A 15,894-nucleotide genomic window follows, 5' to 3' on the forward strand; every position below is an offset into this window, starting at 1 on the left:
ATGTATATCTTCATGTTTCTTCCGTTTTTCTTTTAGTAATATATTCATTTCTGCTCACATTGTTTTATTCCATCTTTCTCCATGACTTGCCTTTGAGATTTCTGGTTTTTCCCCCAAGTTCTGCACAGTCTGTTTTCCTGAACTCCTGTAGCATCCTTGGCAGGTCATTGTGTCTTGGTCTTGTTTGACATGTACCTGTGCTACAATCAAGCTCTGGTCACAACTGTGCAAGGTCCTTTCACTGTTACTACATTAGTTGATTTGCTCAATTGCTTATCTCACTAGCAGTCCGTGTGCATCCTGATTTTTTTATTTCCTGTATCCTCTGTGGTGTTCACGTATTCTCCCAGTGGACAGTATCATGCCATGATCATCCTTCCAATTCAGTTCACTACCCACGCCACCTTTTGACACTTGTGCATTCATGTGCTTGATCAGGATACACCATCCTCACATCTGCATGTTCAATGGTCCTTCATAGCTAGTCCTCTTCTTCAGCTCTTTCATTTCTCGACACTCTGAAAATTTCCCCATTACCCCTTTTGTGGTACGTCCTGCTCTGTGACTTTGGCCGGTTCATTTAGTTCTTGTGCTTCTTATCACTGCCAAATTTTACTGGCTTCATTCTGAGAGAAAAGCATTGCACTTGTAATGGTTTGCCAGAGACCACCAATATGATTATCTTCCCTCCTCTGTTCTCCTGTACATGCGTATGTCTTGTCAGCTTCCCTTTTCTTTCAATATTTCACAACATTTTTTGAACAGTCTCCGCTCGTTTCTTTTGTCTGTGGAGCAACGTCTACTTTAATTATTGTTGGCACTGGTTTCTCGGGACTCCAAACGATTATGCATTTGTGTGATCACCTTAAATGGCCATGTAATTTTCTACTCCTTCATCAGCTTCTTTCATCTGGTATCTGCCAGATTGCACAGAACAGTTCATGCCTTTTCCAGGTTCATCTATAGCTCTTCCTTTGTCTTCTTGCCATATTTTACATATTTTCCCTTGTTATTGTTCCATCTGTCTTCAAGACTTTCATAGAGATTTTTCCTCAAGTTCCGCTCTGCTTTTCCAGACCTCTTGGTTGGGTTGAATCCTTTGCGGGTCATTCAATTCTTGGTCTTGTTCGACGTGTGCCTGTGCTACAATCAAGCTCCCAGCACCACTGTGTCCCCATGTGTAATGTCCTTTCACTGCTATGGCATTACATTATTTGATCAATAGCTTCAAGCCATCATTCCACGTCCATCCTGAATGTTTTACTTTCTGCATCATGCATGGTGTTCATGTGATCTCTCAATGGACAGCATCATTTCAAAAACCATCCTTCCAGTCCAGTTCACTGCCCATGTCAACTTTTTACTGTGTATTTGAGCACTTGATCAGGATACACTATCCCCACATCTGCATGATCATTGGTCCTTTATTGCTCATCTTCTCCAGTTTTATTTTTTCACACTCTACCTCAGAGTGTTCCCTTTCTCCATGTACTCTACACTCTGTTTTGGGCTACAGTGGACTCCCGTTATAACGAAGTCCTCGGGACCGGCAGTTTTCTTTCGTTATAACGAAATTTCGTTATAACCGAATGAATAAACAATAAAAATACATAGAGTTGATAATGTTGCGGCCCTAAAGTTTATTTCGTTGTAACAGGAATTTCGTTATAACCGTGTTCGTTATAACAGGAGTGCACTGTACTTCCATTTAGTTTCATGCTCCTCTGACCGTTGATTTCTTCCCTGTTTTGCTCATCATGTGCTCATTCTACTGCCATCATTGTTTCTAGTGTTTTGGTGTCTCCATGGTCATCTCATCTGAAGCCAGCTCAAAGCCCGTGTTCATACTGCATCTCAGAGTCTACAGAGGGTGAGGGACTTCTCCAACTGCAAAAGTGTTACGTTCAGAGAGAAACTCTCCCCCATCACAGCCAAACTTGCATGATTCTGAGATGAATCTGAGGGGAGAGCATTGCACTTGTGCAGTTGATCTGAAATGTACACACACACACGCCATATGACATCCAAGAACTTCTTCCTCTGCCTCTGTGCTCTATTGTAGGCTGATTGCTGCATTCTGACCTGTAAAGCAGTCATTGATGAACATCCCCCTGTTCTCCAAGTGACAAAGGGGCCAGTGTGAATGTTGTATCAGAGAAAATGTACATCTCTATCCAAACTTTCACTTGAGATTAAGAGGTAAGTACAACACAGAGATGATGTCCAGTGTGTGTCCTCTATACATTTCAATTTCCATCTTGCTGTTGTCAACTGTTCCTGCTATTGTGCACTGACATGATTTCCATTTAAGCTTTCATTTCCTCCTTTTGCCTAAAGCTGATATCTTCCAGTTCTCCGCAGTTATTCACTTAAGTTATGCAGTGTAGTGCAGTGTTTATGTCACTATCATCTGTGCCATCACTCCTTGTAACCAGGATACAGGTGTCTTGCTCTACCAACCCCTTCTCTTCTAAAGTTTTGGTGTTTCACTGTCAGATGAGAGGACTTCGCCATCCTGTTTCCACCATCAAGTTTCAAAAGTTCATCTCACTTCACCCTCTTCATCCCCCTCCCCATCTGGATGACCCCTTCTCCTCTTCTTTCTCCTCCTCCTCTCCCACCTAGCGCTCCTCCCCCACCACCCTCTCCTCCCTCACCGCCCCATCTATCTTCATCGCTGTCACCACCTTCGCAGCCCCATGGGCAAATTTCCTTTTCGCCCTGCCCTTTGCTTGTACCCTGTCCACATGCACCATGGCTCCCCCCTCTTCTTTCTCTTTCTTCAGTAACTTCTGCTTCAGTGCCAGCAGTGCGGGTATCACATCCCCAACCTTCCGTGGCCTCAAGTAGGGCTGGTAGTGGCAGCAGGACTCCCCCAGAGCCATCAGCTCATCTTCACTGATGAATCCTGCGATGCACTTCAGTAGGAAGCCCAGGGAGTAGATGTCGGTTGCAACAGATGTCCATCTCTTCTTCAGGATGATCTCTGTGGCCACGTGGTTGAAGCAGTCCGCATTCTTGAGGCGGTCCTTCCTCGTGGTCTCGCTGACCGGCGGGCAGAAGGAGTAAGCGAAAGTGCTGACCATCCCCAGATCGATGATGACCCCGTGCCAGCGTTCACCCCTGTGCTCCAGGAGAACATTGTCTTCCTTGAGGTCATTGTGCAGGAGCTTCCTCTCATGCATGGCATGCAAGCCTCGAGCCACATCCTCTGCAATGGCCACCAAGTTCCACTTCGGCATCACTGGTTTGACATGACCTTTGTTGATGGCATTGGCTAGGATGTAGGAGACTCCATTTGTCTTGTCTCCGATAAACTCTGTGACGATGCATGTTTCCTCGTTGATGTACACTGTGCCCAGCATACTGGGAAAGTAGGGGGACTCTGAAAAGACCCTGCAGGCCACGGCTTCCTTCCTGAAGCTAATGATGTTCAGCTTCCTTAGTCTCTCGGCCTTCTCTGCATCAAGGCCAGGACGGCCATTAGCCTGCTTGATGACAACTGGGGCAGCAATTCCCTGAAGTCGAGCCAGCAGGACAACCCCATAGGTCCCCTTCCCGATGGCCTTCAAGTCCAGCTGCCCGTCAGTCACTGGTCTGTAGTTAAAGTCTGTGAGCTTGAAGGGGTCCAGCTCCGTTACTCCGTCTGACTTTACCATTGCCAGAAAGGCTCGTTCCATGGCTGCTGTCATGCCATATGTGAGACTCTTTGGACCAGCTGTCTTGGATGACATCCTGTGTGAAGCAGATGACACTCATTAGCTCCATATGTCAAGAAATGAAACAAAACCAAAAGCTCAAAGAAAATTTCAGTGTGGACATTTCGAGAATATCACTAACTATACATCAGCTAGTAAATAAAATGTAATAAGCAGCTCTTGACAGCTGCTGCAATCATCTTTAATGTGGCCTTCACATTAATTCTGGGTTTTCTTTTATGCATCATTTGTCACATATGTCATTTTCTATTTCAAGGAGAACATTAATTTCAATATATTGACCCCACTCAAAGGCATACTTTATCCATGACTGTATTAAGAACATGCAGTGTTCTGCAAAAAATGAATAAATAAATGCATTCATGTGACCAAGAGAAAACTTATATAACATATATTATGGATGTTGACCTCATCGATATTGTTGAAAATGACCCCTATTATGATATGTGTCGATATTCATATTGTTGAGAATTTCTACTTGCTATTCCAATTTTCCTTCTTTGATTTGTTGCTTGTGAGTGATAAGAGTGCAGGCAAATAAGAAATGAATGTTGTCCCAGTGAGGGAAGCCAACACAAAGTTTGCAACATAATTCTCAAAGTTTCCTCACATGAAGACGACATCTCGCAGCTGCTTGATCAGGTCCTCCTGCTGGCTGTTGTCAAAATCGAGGTGCTGGATTTTCTCCCTGTAGGCCTTGTCCTCCTTGACCCACCCTCGCTCCTTTCTCGCCAGCTCCTTGAGCTGCCCTGTCATAATGGCCTTGTCTTTCTCCAGAGATCTGGTTGGGGGAGCAGCGAAAAATTGGCATGGATCAACAGTGGCTATTAAACACAAAGACCCGATTGTGATAAAATTGATATTTCATACCCCTGTGGTCTCCTTTTCACACATACATGAATTTTGTTTGAATTATGACTGATTTTCCCCAAGATGTAACATGATTTTTCTTCTCCTGTCTATATTTTTAGCAAATTTAATGTGAGATGGTGTGTTTGCCTGAATCAAATCTGCTACTTAACAAGGAGCTGGGAGGTACTGTAACATTGAAATATAGGTTCACTAATTTTTGCCATACACCACCAAATTAATGATGATAGATACAAAAATTTAGGGAAAAGTGACCTTGCTGCAAATTCGGGTGGCTAGTATAGACTGTGCTCAAATATTCTTTTCAAATCCTTACCTGATTCTTGCTTGGAGTGCCAGCATGGAGCTTGCCTTAAGGAGGTCCTCACTCTCTGCCTTGTTATCCTAAAGAAAGACAAGAGGTGTCATCATTTACATTAAAATATTTTTGCTTTGAAATGCAGTGACTGATGACAATCTATTTCAATTTTAGATATTTCTTTGAGCAGATTTGGGTGGTTTGTGTCTGACTTACATGTAATTTCAAAGCATTTCAGTTGTTCTTTTGATGTTCATTACTTTTGAAATGATGAAGATCGTACATTATCAACTATTATGTTCATACACATTTCTCCAGTAAATTGACTACCATGGTACATTTCACCCCCTTTTGATAGTGCCAAGATCAATTCATTGACATTTTTCATTTCGGGGAAGACAGGACACTCTGCTCTGTCTGGAATAATGTTACCATGATATTAATTTAATATGTCTACAATATGGCTTATCACTAAAAGCATGGTTTTGCCAAGGTACCCCCCCCCCCATTTGTTTGTGGAAATTACCTTAAAAAACTATTAGTCAAGCATTTGATAAACTTGCTGAAAGTCAGAGTCAGAAGGTCATAACTTCATTAGCCCTTTTTGTGCCAGTGTCGTTAAACAGTGTGTGCAATGCTATGGAGTTTTCTGCGCCAATCAAAGCACACAAAGGTCAACAATTAGATAGAAGCATGCACCAACTTCATATCTTCAGAAGATTGCAAAGAACTCACCTCGCTGGCCAGAACATCCACTCGGTTACTCCGCCTCCTCCAGAAGTGCTTCCACCAGCCCCTCAGTTTGGCACCCCTGCCACGCCTCTTGGACCTTCCCTGCAAGCCCAGCTGGTGAGCTGCTTGAGCAGCAAACAGCTCGTTCTGAAGGGCCTGTGAAGAAACAAATGGACGTTTGATATCGAAGTTAAGGCACAGGCTCTTGCGAGAGATATAGAAAAATCCCAATTACTGAATGAAGTGAGGAGATAGAAACACAGAAAATTTACGTCAGTTTGCTAGAAAGGAAAATGGAAAAACAAGACAGGAAATGGGAATGGATGACAGTAAAAGTGCGAGAGAGACTTCAATGGAGACAGGATAGAGAGATTCTGGTGAAACTGTTGTTGCTGAGTGGTTATGATCACACAAAGATCGTAGACTTCCATCCATGTATGAGGTGTGAGTAATCCATTGCTTTATGGTAGTCATTTGTGTAAAATACCCCCACTAACAAAATTGATTTTTCATAACGTGACATATACACCACTCAAGATACAGAAAACACTGATTCCACAAGAAACAACCCTCCTTACCTCAATCTTCTTCATGCATTCATTGATCAAGTCTTGCATGTCCCTCACTGCCTCCTTCTCCTGCCGGAGTTCATCAAACTTTGCTCCGATTGCTGCGATGACATCACAGACTTCACCATCCAGGATGTCTTCATCCAATCCTGCATGATTGGCCAGATTCTAGGTGGGATGGGATGGGGAGGGGTGGGGATTGCGGAAAAGACACAGGAAAACAAGACATTTTGAATACACATTTAGGAGCAGAGGCCAAGCAACATGTTATAGTGGTCAAGAAATAATCAACAAACAAGAGCAAAATCTGTTATATGTTATGCTTATCCTATGTAGTTTATCACCGAGAGTAATATTGCGTCTACAAGATACAAAGGTACCACACAAAAGAAAAGGTCAATTGAAATTTGTTTGCTTTTTCCACAGAAGCAGAGCCCAACACCTGATAGCAGTTACAAAAGCATAAACAAACCTGAAACAAACAAAAAAATATCATATTGGTGGTTTATAACCAAGTTTAAAGCATGTCTACATGATTATAAGAACCACACGAAAGAACAGGTCAATTATAAGTTTTCCAGAGACCCCAATAAGATGCATGTCCACATTCATAAGTATTTTCTGTGATAAGAACAAGCAAATTAGAAATCTGTCAAAGCCTGTCAGAGCTACCACCATGATCATATCACTGATTCCCTGCCTGTGCATCTCCATACAGGTTGACTCCTCAACCTGTGCCTGTCTTAGAATATGACAAATAGCTGATGTCTGTTACACACGACTCACATTTTCAAATTGCAAACATTCATCACAGCCATCAATGATATAGGAGTCAGAAAAATCTACAAGGCAACACTGAAGTTTGACAATATCTCCAAGAGTAGAATGAAAATGTCAAACTTTGTTGAAAGATGCAATCTTCTCTTCTACATGCAGAGTCAAGCTTTCAGCTTTATGATTTTTATTTTCATGGTACTAGTATCAAGTGTACTGGACCTAGGTAACACCAACAAAATTTTGTATGGATTATGAGCTCTATAATGCTCCATTGCCTGGAAGGGCCACAAGTTTATATTTTATGTAGCAATATGACCCAAAACCACTTTGACTTTCTCACATCATGCAAGGTGTACCACTGACCAAACAAAATTTAGACCTAAATCAACATCATCCTCTGCAAGTTCTATGCGTGAGTTTACCTCCAGCCTTGTCACTGATGCCTGCATTTCTTCCCTGAGGGCACCACACTTGGTTTCCCATGATGACATGAGTTCATCGCACTGTGCTTTCATCTCGCTCCAAGATGACTTCAGCTGTGTGGCCACAACATCCACAGGAGGGATGCCCTCCTTGTTGCCAGTGATTTCCATGGCAACACTGGTCAGGGTCTACATAAGTTAAGAATGTTGCAATCACCAAATGAATGTAAATTTTACCCAACTTTTGTTCTTCATTAATTGATATTTTAGTTTCTCATACAACCTCCTTTGTATTTTTCAGATATCAGTCCCTATGTTGATAGAATTCTGTTTTATACACTTTCTCTTCCCCTTACCTAACTTCTGTTGATTACAATATTTCATAAACTATGTTCATTTGTGGACACAAGTATTTTGTAATCTTTTAGAATTTGAACACAGACAATCTTTCTGTCATTTTCACACCCCTCTTTATTTTTCATTAATCTCTCCTTATTCTCAATACAGTGTTCCATCACATGTATTTTCCAAATCTCTACATCCTTTCAAATTTTCATTTACCTTCAGTCTGTCCTCTGTACGAGCATTTTCTGCCCTCAGTTGAGCAAGCTCTGCCTTGAGTTGGCTATTTTCATCCTTCAGTTGGCTGTTTTCTGTCTTCAGCCGGCCATTCTCTGCCACGAGATGGCCATTTTCATCCCTCAGCTGGCCATTTTGTGTCTTCAGATGGCTGCTCTCTGCCTTCAAGTGGCTATTCTCAGCCTGCTGGGCACTCCAGCTGATGGCCAGAGTGCTTGCCAGGGCTGCTGGAGGGATGTCTGTGGGGGCTCCCATCAGAGAAGCAGTGGACTGCACCAGAGATTCATACTCCTGTTGGTACGGGTATATTTGCAGCAATTATAGGGAACACCATTTTCCAACAGATATGTCACTCAATTACACAGATATACACAAAGACATTCAAAGGCAAGATACGCTATCTATTTGGTGTATAATATTTACACTGCTATCCTCGTACAGAAGCAAACATTTTTGGGTCAATTCAGCTCAAGCAAGGCAGGCTCAACTGAGTCAAGTACCAGATATAAAGTATATTTAGAGACAGCTTTGCTGAATTGTCAAAATGTTGTGCCACACGTGTGCCACTAGCAATTTTTTTTGCAACACAAAATACAACAAATGTATCACATGCTACCAGCGGTTCCATAACATTTGCTCCTGGGACAAGTGCTCCCATTGAGCCAAACATAAAACTATCCACAAATATAACCCCAATCCTGATCCTCGCATCAAACTAAACCTAGAGCTCTATCACCACTCTAACCCTAACCCTATCTAAGTCCTTGTAGAAAATAAGACCGGAGCAATTATCGCAAGAGCAAATGTCATACCACCAAGCAGACTGTATTATTACATGTGTGTGCACTTGTGTGCAATTGTGGCAAAACTCAATATGTTGCTGCTGCCATAACAATGTGATCTCTTGTTGCAGTTCAAAATGGTAATGTCCATTATTGCATCTCTAGTTATGACATTTCCATGAACAGACAGGTCTCTCAACAGAAATGTGGGATACATGTTTTTCGTAACTCACCTTGAGTTGTTGTTGTGCAAGTTCTTGCTGTCTGCAGATGGTTTGGTGGCTACCTTCGCCAACCTAGGTGTGAAACAATTATTAACGCTGACTGACACCACTTAAATCTAATGACACATGTATACTTATCAAAAATCAGGTACAGTGGACTCCCATTATTACGAAGTCCTCAGTACCAGCACTTCTCTTACGTTATATCAAAATTTCGTTATAACCGAACAGATGAAGAATAAAAAAACATAGAGCACGCAATATTGCGACCTGCATTTTTATGTTGTTGTAACTGGAATTTGGTTAAAACCATGTTTATTATAACGGGAGTACACTGTATAAATTTCAGCAATCAAATCACTGAAGTAGAGTGAAAGACAGCTCTTGACTTTGATATACCTACAGGTAGTGTGTTTCTACAGTATAGCTTGCATACAGCTTTTAATCAGGAGCACATTTTTTTTTTTGAAACCTTTTTTCTCTTCTTCTTCAAAACTTCACATTGCAAGACAGAAAATGCCACAACCAACTCTGATCAAGTTTTACCTGCTGACAAGACAAGACTTACAAAACAATAGAAAGTAAACTGCAAAGTTCAGGATCACCAATATGACTTCATCTAAAGCATACCAATTAGGAGAGAAGTTCAAACTGATTTAAATGTGATTTGAGAATGACACATCATATGTGAGTAGTGGGTAAAGCTACTTAGGCAAAGGAAGCTAATCTTTTATCAACCAAACAACTAAAGAAGGTCTAATTACTTACCTCTGTATGCCCCTCAACATTTGATGGGGAATCTGTGACCCGATGTTCAGGGGTCAGATGATCGGTTGCCACGGTGATGGCCTCCCGCTTATCCCTTTCTGTCCGTCTGGCTGCGGCCAGGATCTCTGCTGCATGGTCTTCCGCTCGACCACGAGCACGACGATGAGATCTACTGGCCAGGCGATGCTGCTGCGGCTTTCGCCGCTGGTGCATCGACTGTGATTTTGTATCCATCACTCTGCAAACATTTAATAGAAATGTAACCCAACACTGATTAAGTAATGATGAACTTTCAAGTATAAAGTAAAATATAATAAAACTCAGTGAAAACAGAAAGCCTAATTCTCATAGTTTGTACCCTCGTAGCTATTAGCTAGGTTTATATTGGAATCATGGTTGGACTGAACAATACATGTACAATTAAAAAGATGATCAAAGTTGTTTAAAACAATGATAGAGGTAAACTATGACAATACACAGCATGTAAGTCAAAAGTGTACTAGAATTAGATCTATTCTATGAAAGAAGAAGAAAAAGAAAGAAAGAATAAGAGGAGTAGGAGAAGAAGAAGATGACGAATGAGGTCAAGGATAAGATGAGACCATCTGTGTGTTTTGCTTTGTTCTCTTTTTTTTTTTTTTTTTTTGAGGGTCTTTTTGGCATGGGGAAAGGGGAACCCTTTACAAAAATCAAAAGGTTAATAATAACATATAGGCCTAGGCCCTATAATGGAATACTAGGAATGTTGTCTACCTAGGTTGAGTGATCATATTTTTAATCAATTGTAGATTCTACTCAGTCAATGTCATCTCTCGAGGAAAAAAAAAAAAGAAGATATTTGAATAAAGTTCATGGCTGGTGCCACATTTTGAAAAGTGGGAGGGGGCACTTTATATTTCTGGTGCTTAACCCATATCGGGCCAACGCACCTGTGTACACAAACACCCAAGTGGCCCAGCACCGTTCACGCACACACGCCGACAAACAGACAACCCTCCAAACAATCGCTCTTCATTAGCAAGCAATGAAAAAAAATAGACAAGTTATATATCATTTGAAAGAGAAAAAAAAAATCTCGTTAATATTGTATAACATGTTGTTATTCAATGCATGGTACAGTTGTAGTACTCAGCGGAAGTGAATGACGTCATTCATATGTCATTTTATCCACTACGTCTACGGGATATTCCATATGTGGCCCCTGCGGCGTTTGGACGAACTACGGAATATCCCGTAGATGGTCCGATATGGGTTAACCACCAGCTGAACCACATTTTTTTTTTCTGCTTTTGCTTAGTCAGTAGATGAATAGAGTAACTAGATCATTAGATGGTCTAGATAATTGTTTGGGTCTATGCTGTGAGCTCAGTTGGGAAAATACTAGATCCGTAGATGGTCTAAGTACAAATCACAACCAATCCAGAACAATCATTGAATCAATGCAGTAGGTTGCCTAGGCCTACCACAACAGTGAGTTTGTAGTCGACTTAGTTAGTGTCTAGGCGCCGGCCTACAGCAAACAAACTCATGAGTTAATCTATGTTCAAGTCAATTGCTACTTCTCAAGGCATCATTACTGCAGCATGTTTTTTCTGTTTTATGGCATTATTACCGATAAGCAGCAAACAAAACCTGACACACGTCAGTCATCCTTGATTTTCGTCAAAATACAATGAAATGAATGTGGTCTGCGCAAGTGCGATGTGATAAATGCAGGGCAAGTTTTATTTTCAACTTTTATAGATGGTCTAGAGTCTGTTCTATGTCTAGATCTAGTTTTATTTTAGTTTTACCGCACATCAACTTTGTTCAAGTTTTGTGAACAGAGTCTAACAAATGTTTAGCCCAACTGGTACAGAAAATCAACGAATAGATGTTCTAAATCTTTAAATACGATTTAATTCTTTTACCACTTAATATTACACTGATATAGCCAAAATCTGCTAGACCGGTCTATGTCGCATCGGTACGTTTCGTCAATTCTAAATATGTCGACATCGTATTAATAGAATGTAGATCTAACAATCAGACCTAAAAGTAACCGAGACCGCTGTAACAGTTAGATTCTAACGTTTCTGTTTCTTGCTGCACGCGCGTCCACGCCAGCGCAGCCGGCCGGCCAGTGGCCGCGGGCTGGGCGAGAATCACGCAACCGCCTGATGCAATAACACTACCTGCTTTCGTATCCCTGTTTTCTTGATCATCACTGTTGTGTAAGGGCAGGAAAGAAAAGTGTTAATTTCTACGTGGATTAAGCAAAACTTTAAGAGAAAATGTCACACAACAACAACTTACATTGATATCTGTGTCGACCTGCAGTGAAATTTAGGAAAATTCCCAAATGACGCTGATGATTGCCGATATAAGAAGAACAATCCAAAGTTGTCCAATCGCTCAGAAAACCAATAGCAAAACGGTGACGTGATTTTGCCTTCGATACATATACGTACGTGTTGTATACACAAACACGTAAACACTCAAGTGACGTCATGAATAGAAACTTCGGGCCAATGGCCAGTGACGTCGTAAATAGAAACTTCGGGCCAATGGCCGCCCTGTATTAGAAAACGTCATAACAGACGCACGCATGCGCTCAATAAAAAGTTACTACGGTACTTTGCAGCTTTTCTTTGCTGCTTCCTTTCGGCTTTCTTTTTCTTATTTTGAGCTCACCAAAAAGCGTTGAGGGTTTAAACGTCATCAGCAAACTTTTTCTTTTCTTCAAATCGATTCCATGGGCAAAAAGAAGAAGATTATCGGATTTTAACCAAACTTGGCATAAATGTTCTTTCCGAGAACATAACAGTACGGATGTGTACTTGCCTGTCCTCGAAAATTGTTGCAGCGCCATCTGTGGGAGCATTCTGTAATCGACTGGCGGTTGATATAGTACTTCCACAAAATTGCAACTGATTGACATAATATGCCCTACATCGACGAGAATAAGCACTGAATTGATCATGTGGGGCAATTTGTCAATCAGCTGCAATGAAAAACATCTCGACGGAAGAATTTCATTAATTTGTACAAATTTGTCTTTGTTCTTCATATTTGCTATCTATGTGCTATGTACTTGTAAATATCTATAAATAAACTGTATTATAATGTTAATACCACTCGAATGGACGTGAATCACGGTGAACACACACAGTCTGTAAGAATTTTCATGTAGGCCTACTAGTAATGAAGGAGGCAGACTTAACCAGAAGAAGAAAAGAACAAGAAATGGTTCAAAGTTCTTCAAAATGGTTTAGTTGGCCCTCATTGAGGTCCCGTCGAGAAATCCAAGAATAGCTTCAAACTCGGTGAATCCATTATCTTCTTCTCTACTCCCAGAAGCAGAACAGTGAAATACAATGAAATAAAGCACGGAATTGCAATATTCATTTTGAATGTAAGATTATGTGAACAGACACTGAATGACTTCAAGTATTATAGTACAATATCAACAAAAGTTTGTTTGTTTCATTTCCATCTGAGAAGATGGCTGGAGAGCCCATATTCAGCTGCAATAGCTGGTCTTCCATGGGACCCAGATGGATGTAAGGAGACCGGTGCCGCTTCATCGGGTTAAACACCTTGCTCTTTCCGATGAATAAATGAAGCAAATCTATTACGTGCATGAGTTGTGATTGTCTCACACAGGGACCTCTCTTTTATGTCCCTATCCGAGTGGCAGAGTGTTTTGCCTCTTACTAGAGGGGACGGTATGGTTACACACAGCATTGCTCAGTGGGACCCGGGAATCGAACTGAGGTCCTTGGGATCGCGAGGCACACGGCTACCGACTGAGCTAACTCATTGCCCAGTTTAAATTGTGATAATTAAATCCAGTGATATCACAGTCAGTTAAACAAATTATTGTGGTCACACCTTGTTAGAAAGATTTTTTTTTTCCATTCTTCATAATGTAGGAAAACTGTAGCAGACTGGATAAAATTCTTGACTTTCAATTGAAGGTCCCGAGTTCGAATCCCGTCAAGTGCCTAGGACCTTAGACAAGATTTTCATTGGACTGTGTCCATCTCGACCAAGGTGTATGAATGGGTACCTAGCAACTTTAGAGAAATGATATCGACAGGCTCTAGCGAGTAATAGTCGTTGTTTAGATGATTAGTTAATCAAAAAAATGAAAATAGAAACGGTTCGTAACTGTTCCGAAACACAAATTCCGTACTGATTGATGTTCATTAATCCGAATATGAAATAGAGTTTGTGAATCCGAACATTTGTGGCGTTATTCCAAAGGCTCTTTAGTCCGGGAAATGGATAAGAAAAACAAAGTTCTTTATTCCGAAGATTCGTTAGTCCGAAAATGCAAAGATTATTATTAACGAAGAATCATACACTTTATTTTCTTTTCAGATCAACGAACCTTGGGAATAACATTTTTCTTTTCATTTTCGGAGTTACAAGGCGTTCTGAATAACGTATTTACCTCTGGAGTCACGGACCTTCAGAACAACAAACTGCCACCGGCAGAGCATTGGCAACATTCAAGAGGCTACTCTGGACAGATGAAGGAAAACATGTTGGTATCATCATTATTGTTATGACGCCATATCAAAATTCATTTTGGAAGAGGAATTTCATATATCTTTGCCATTTGATTCGTGTTCTATCAACCCGTTCCATACGGGAACCTGGTGGCATGTGTTATGTGTATAAATCTATGGGGATTTCAACATTCAGTTTGGAACGGGTTAATTCAACTGATGCACTCGTCAATATACTTCAATACCCTCACATTCACTCATAAGGAATATAACATTACGACACACAGATAAATGCTGTCAAAACTAATTGTAATTTGCACTCGGTCACAAATTCTGAAAGCATTCAGGGCAATTCAGTGCAATTTAATTCCATTTTCTTCAAAAGAACATAAAATGAAAATTAATAGTGATCTTGAGTACACAGTGGTTGACTGTATGATGAAAATTAGAATAGTAATTAACGACAAAATAGATATCACGTTGGACATTCTGCTGAGGACATCATTGAAGTGAAAGAAGAGATAGGGGTATAGATAAAATACATTTAAAACTTCACAAGCACGTGGAACAGATATGTATAAATCCTATATATCACAAACTACAAACTAAGACGTTTGCATAGAATTCGCAGTATTAGATTGATCTGCACATGCTTGCTTTTCAGTTCAGTTCAGTTCAATTTATTTTCATATTTCCATTTTTAATCAAAGAAATAACGAAGTCATTGTTAATACAACAGGTAAAAATACAAAATGTATACAATATCCTGTGATTGAGCAGCAAGTAATGACATAACTGAACGAAAAATAATTATAGTCATATCATTTCTGCAAAGAAAACAATTATGTTTACTAGACCCATACTGGAATGACCTCCCTCAAGATATTACTTCTTCCTTATCTCTATTCACCTTCAAACGCAAATTAAAACAGTTATTACTTAGTGGATACAATCTACCAAGTTTTAGCAATTTTTTTTTTATACTCCCAGTCATCGATCATTTGTCTTTATCCGCAGCACTAAGTTATTTAATGGAAACGATATATTAAACATATATTCTTTTTCAAACATGGCGAGATCCGTACAGTCTGGTTTGACCAATATTCATGTGGTCTATTAGTTCATTCTTTATATTGATTTTTGTACTGGTATATATAAAATTTTAGTTGGTCAAGATAAACAAATCTGTTCTCCGTATAATTTCACGCCTATGAATTCGGGAACCTACAGTTTTACAAGCGTTATAGCTTTTATGTAGGCCCTATCATATTCCTGCTATTTCCTTGTGGCATCCTCATTATCATGATATGAACATATTACATTTGTGTTCAGTATGTTTTTTTTTTGTTCTTTTTCAATCAAAAGACATGGTTGTATATAATTTGTGTATTCTTACTTCTTGTTTTACTGCCAATCATTTTGTAATTTCATCATCGAGAAAGTGGAAATATGAAATAATTTTGAACTGAACTAAAATGGTATAAACGTGTCTCGAAGAAGTAACAGAAATATAATGGGGTTTACATAAAAACTAACTTGTAAAACTGTAGATCCCAAAATTCATAGGTGTGGAATTATTACGGAGAAAGGATAGGTTTGTCTTGACCAACTAAAATTATTTCAATATCAAAATCGATGTTAAAGAATTAACTAATATA

This window comes from Diadema setosum, chromosome 17 (assembly GCF_964275005.1).
Source record: "Diadema setosum chromosome 17, eeDiaSeto1, whole genome shotgun sequence".
NCBI lineage: Eukaryota > Metazoa > Echinodermata > Echinoidea > Diadematoida > Diadematidae > Diadema > Diadema setosum.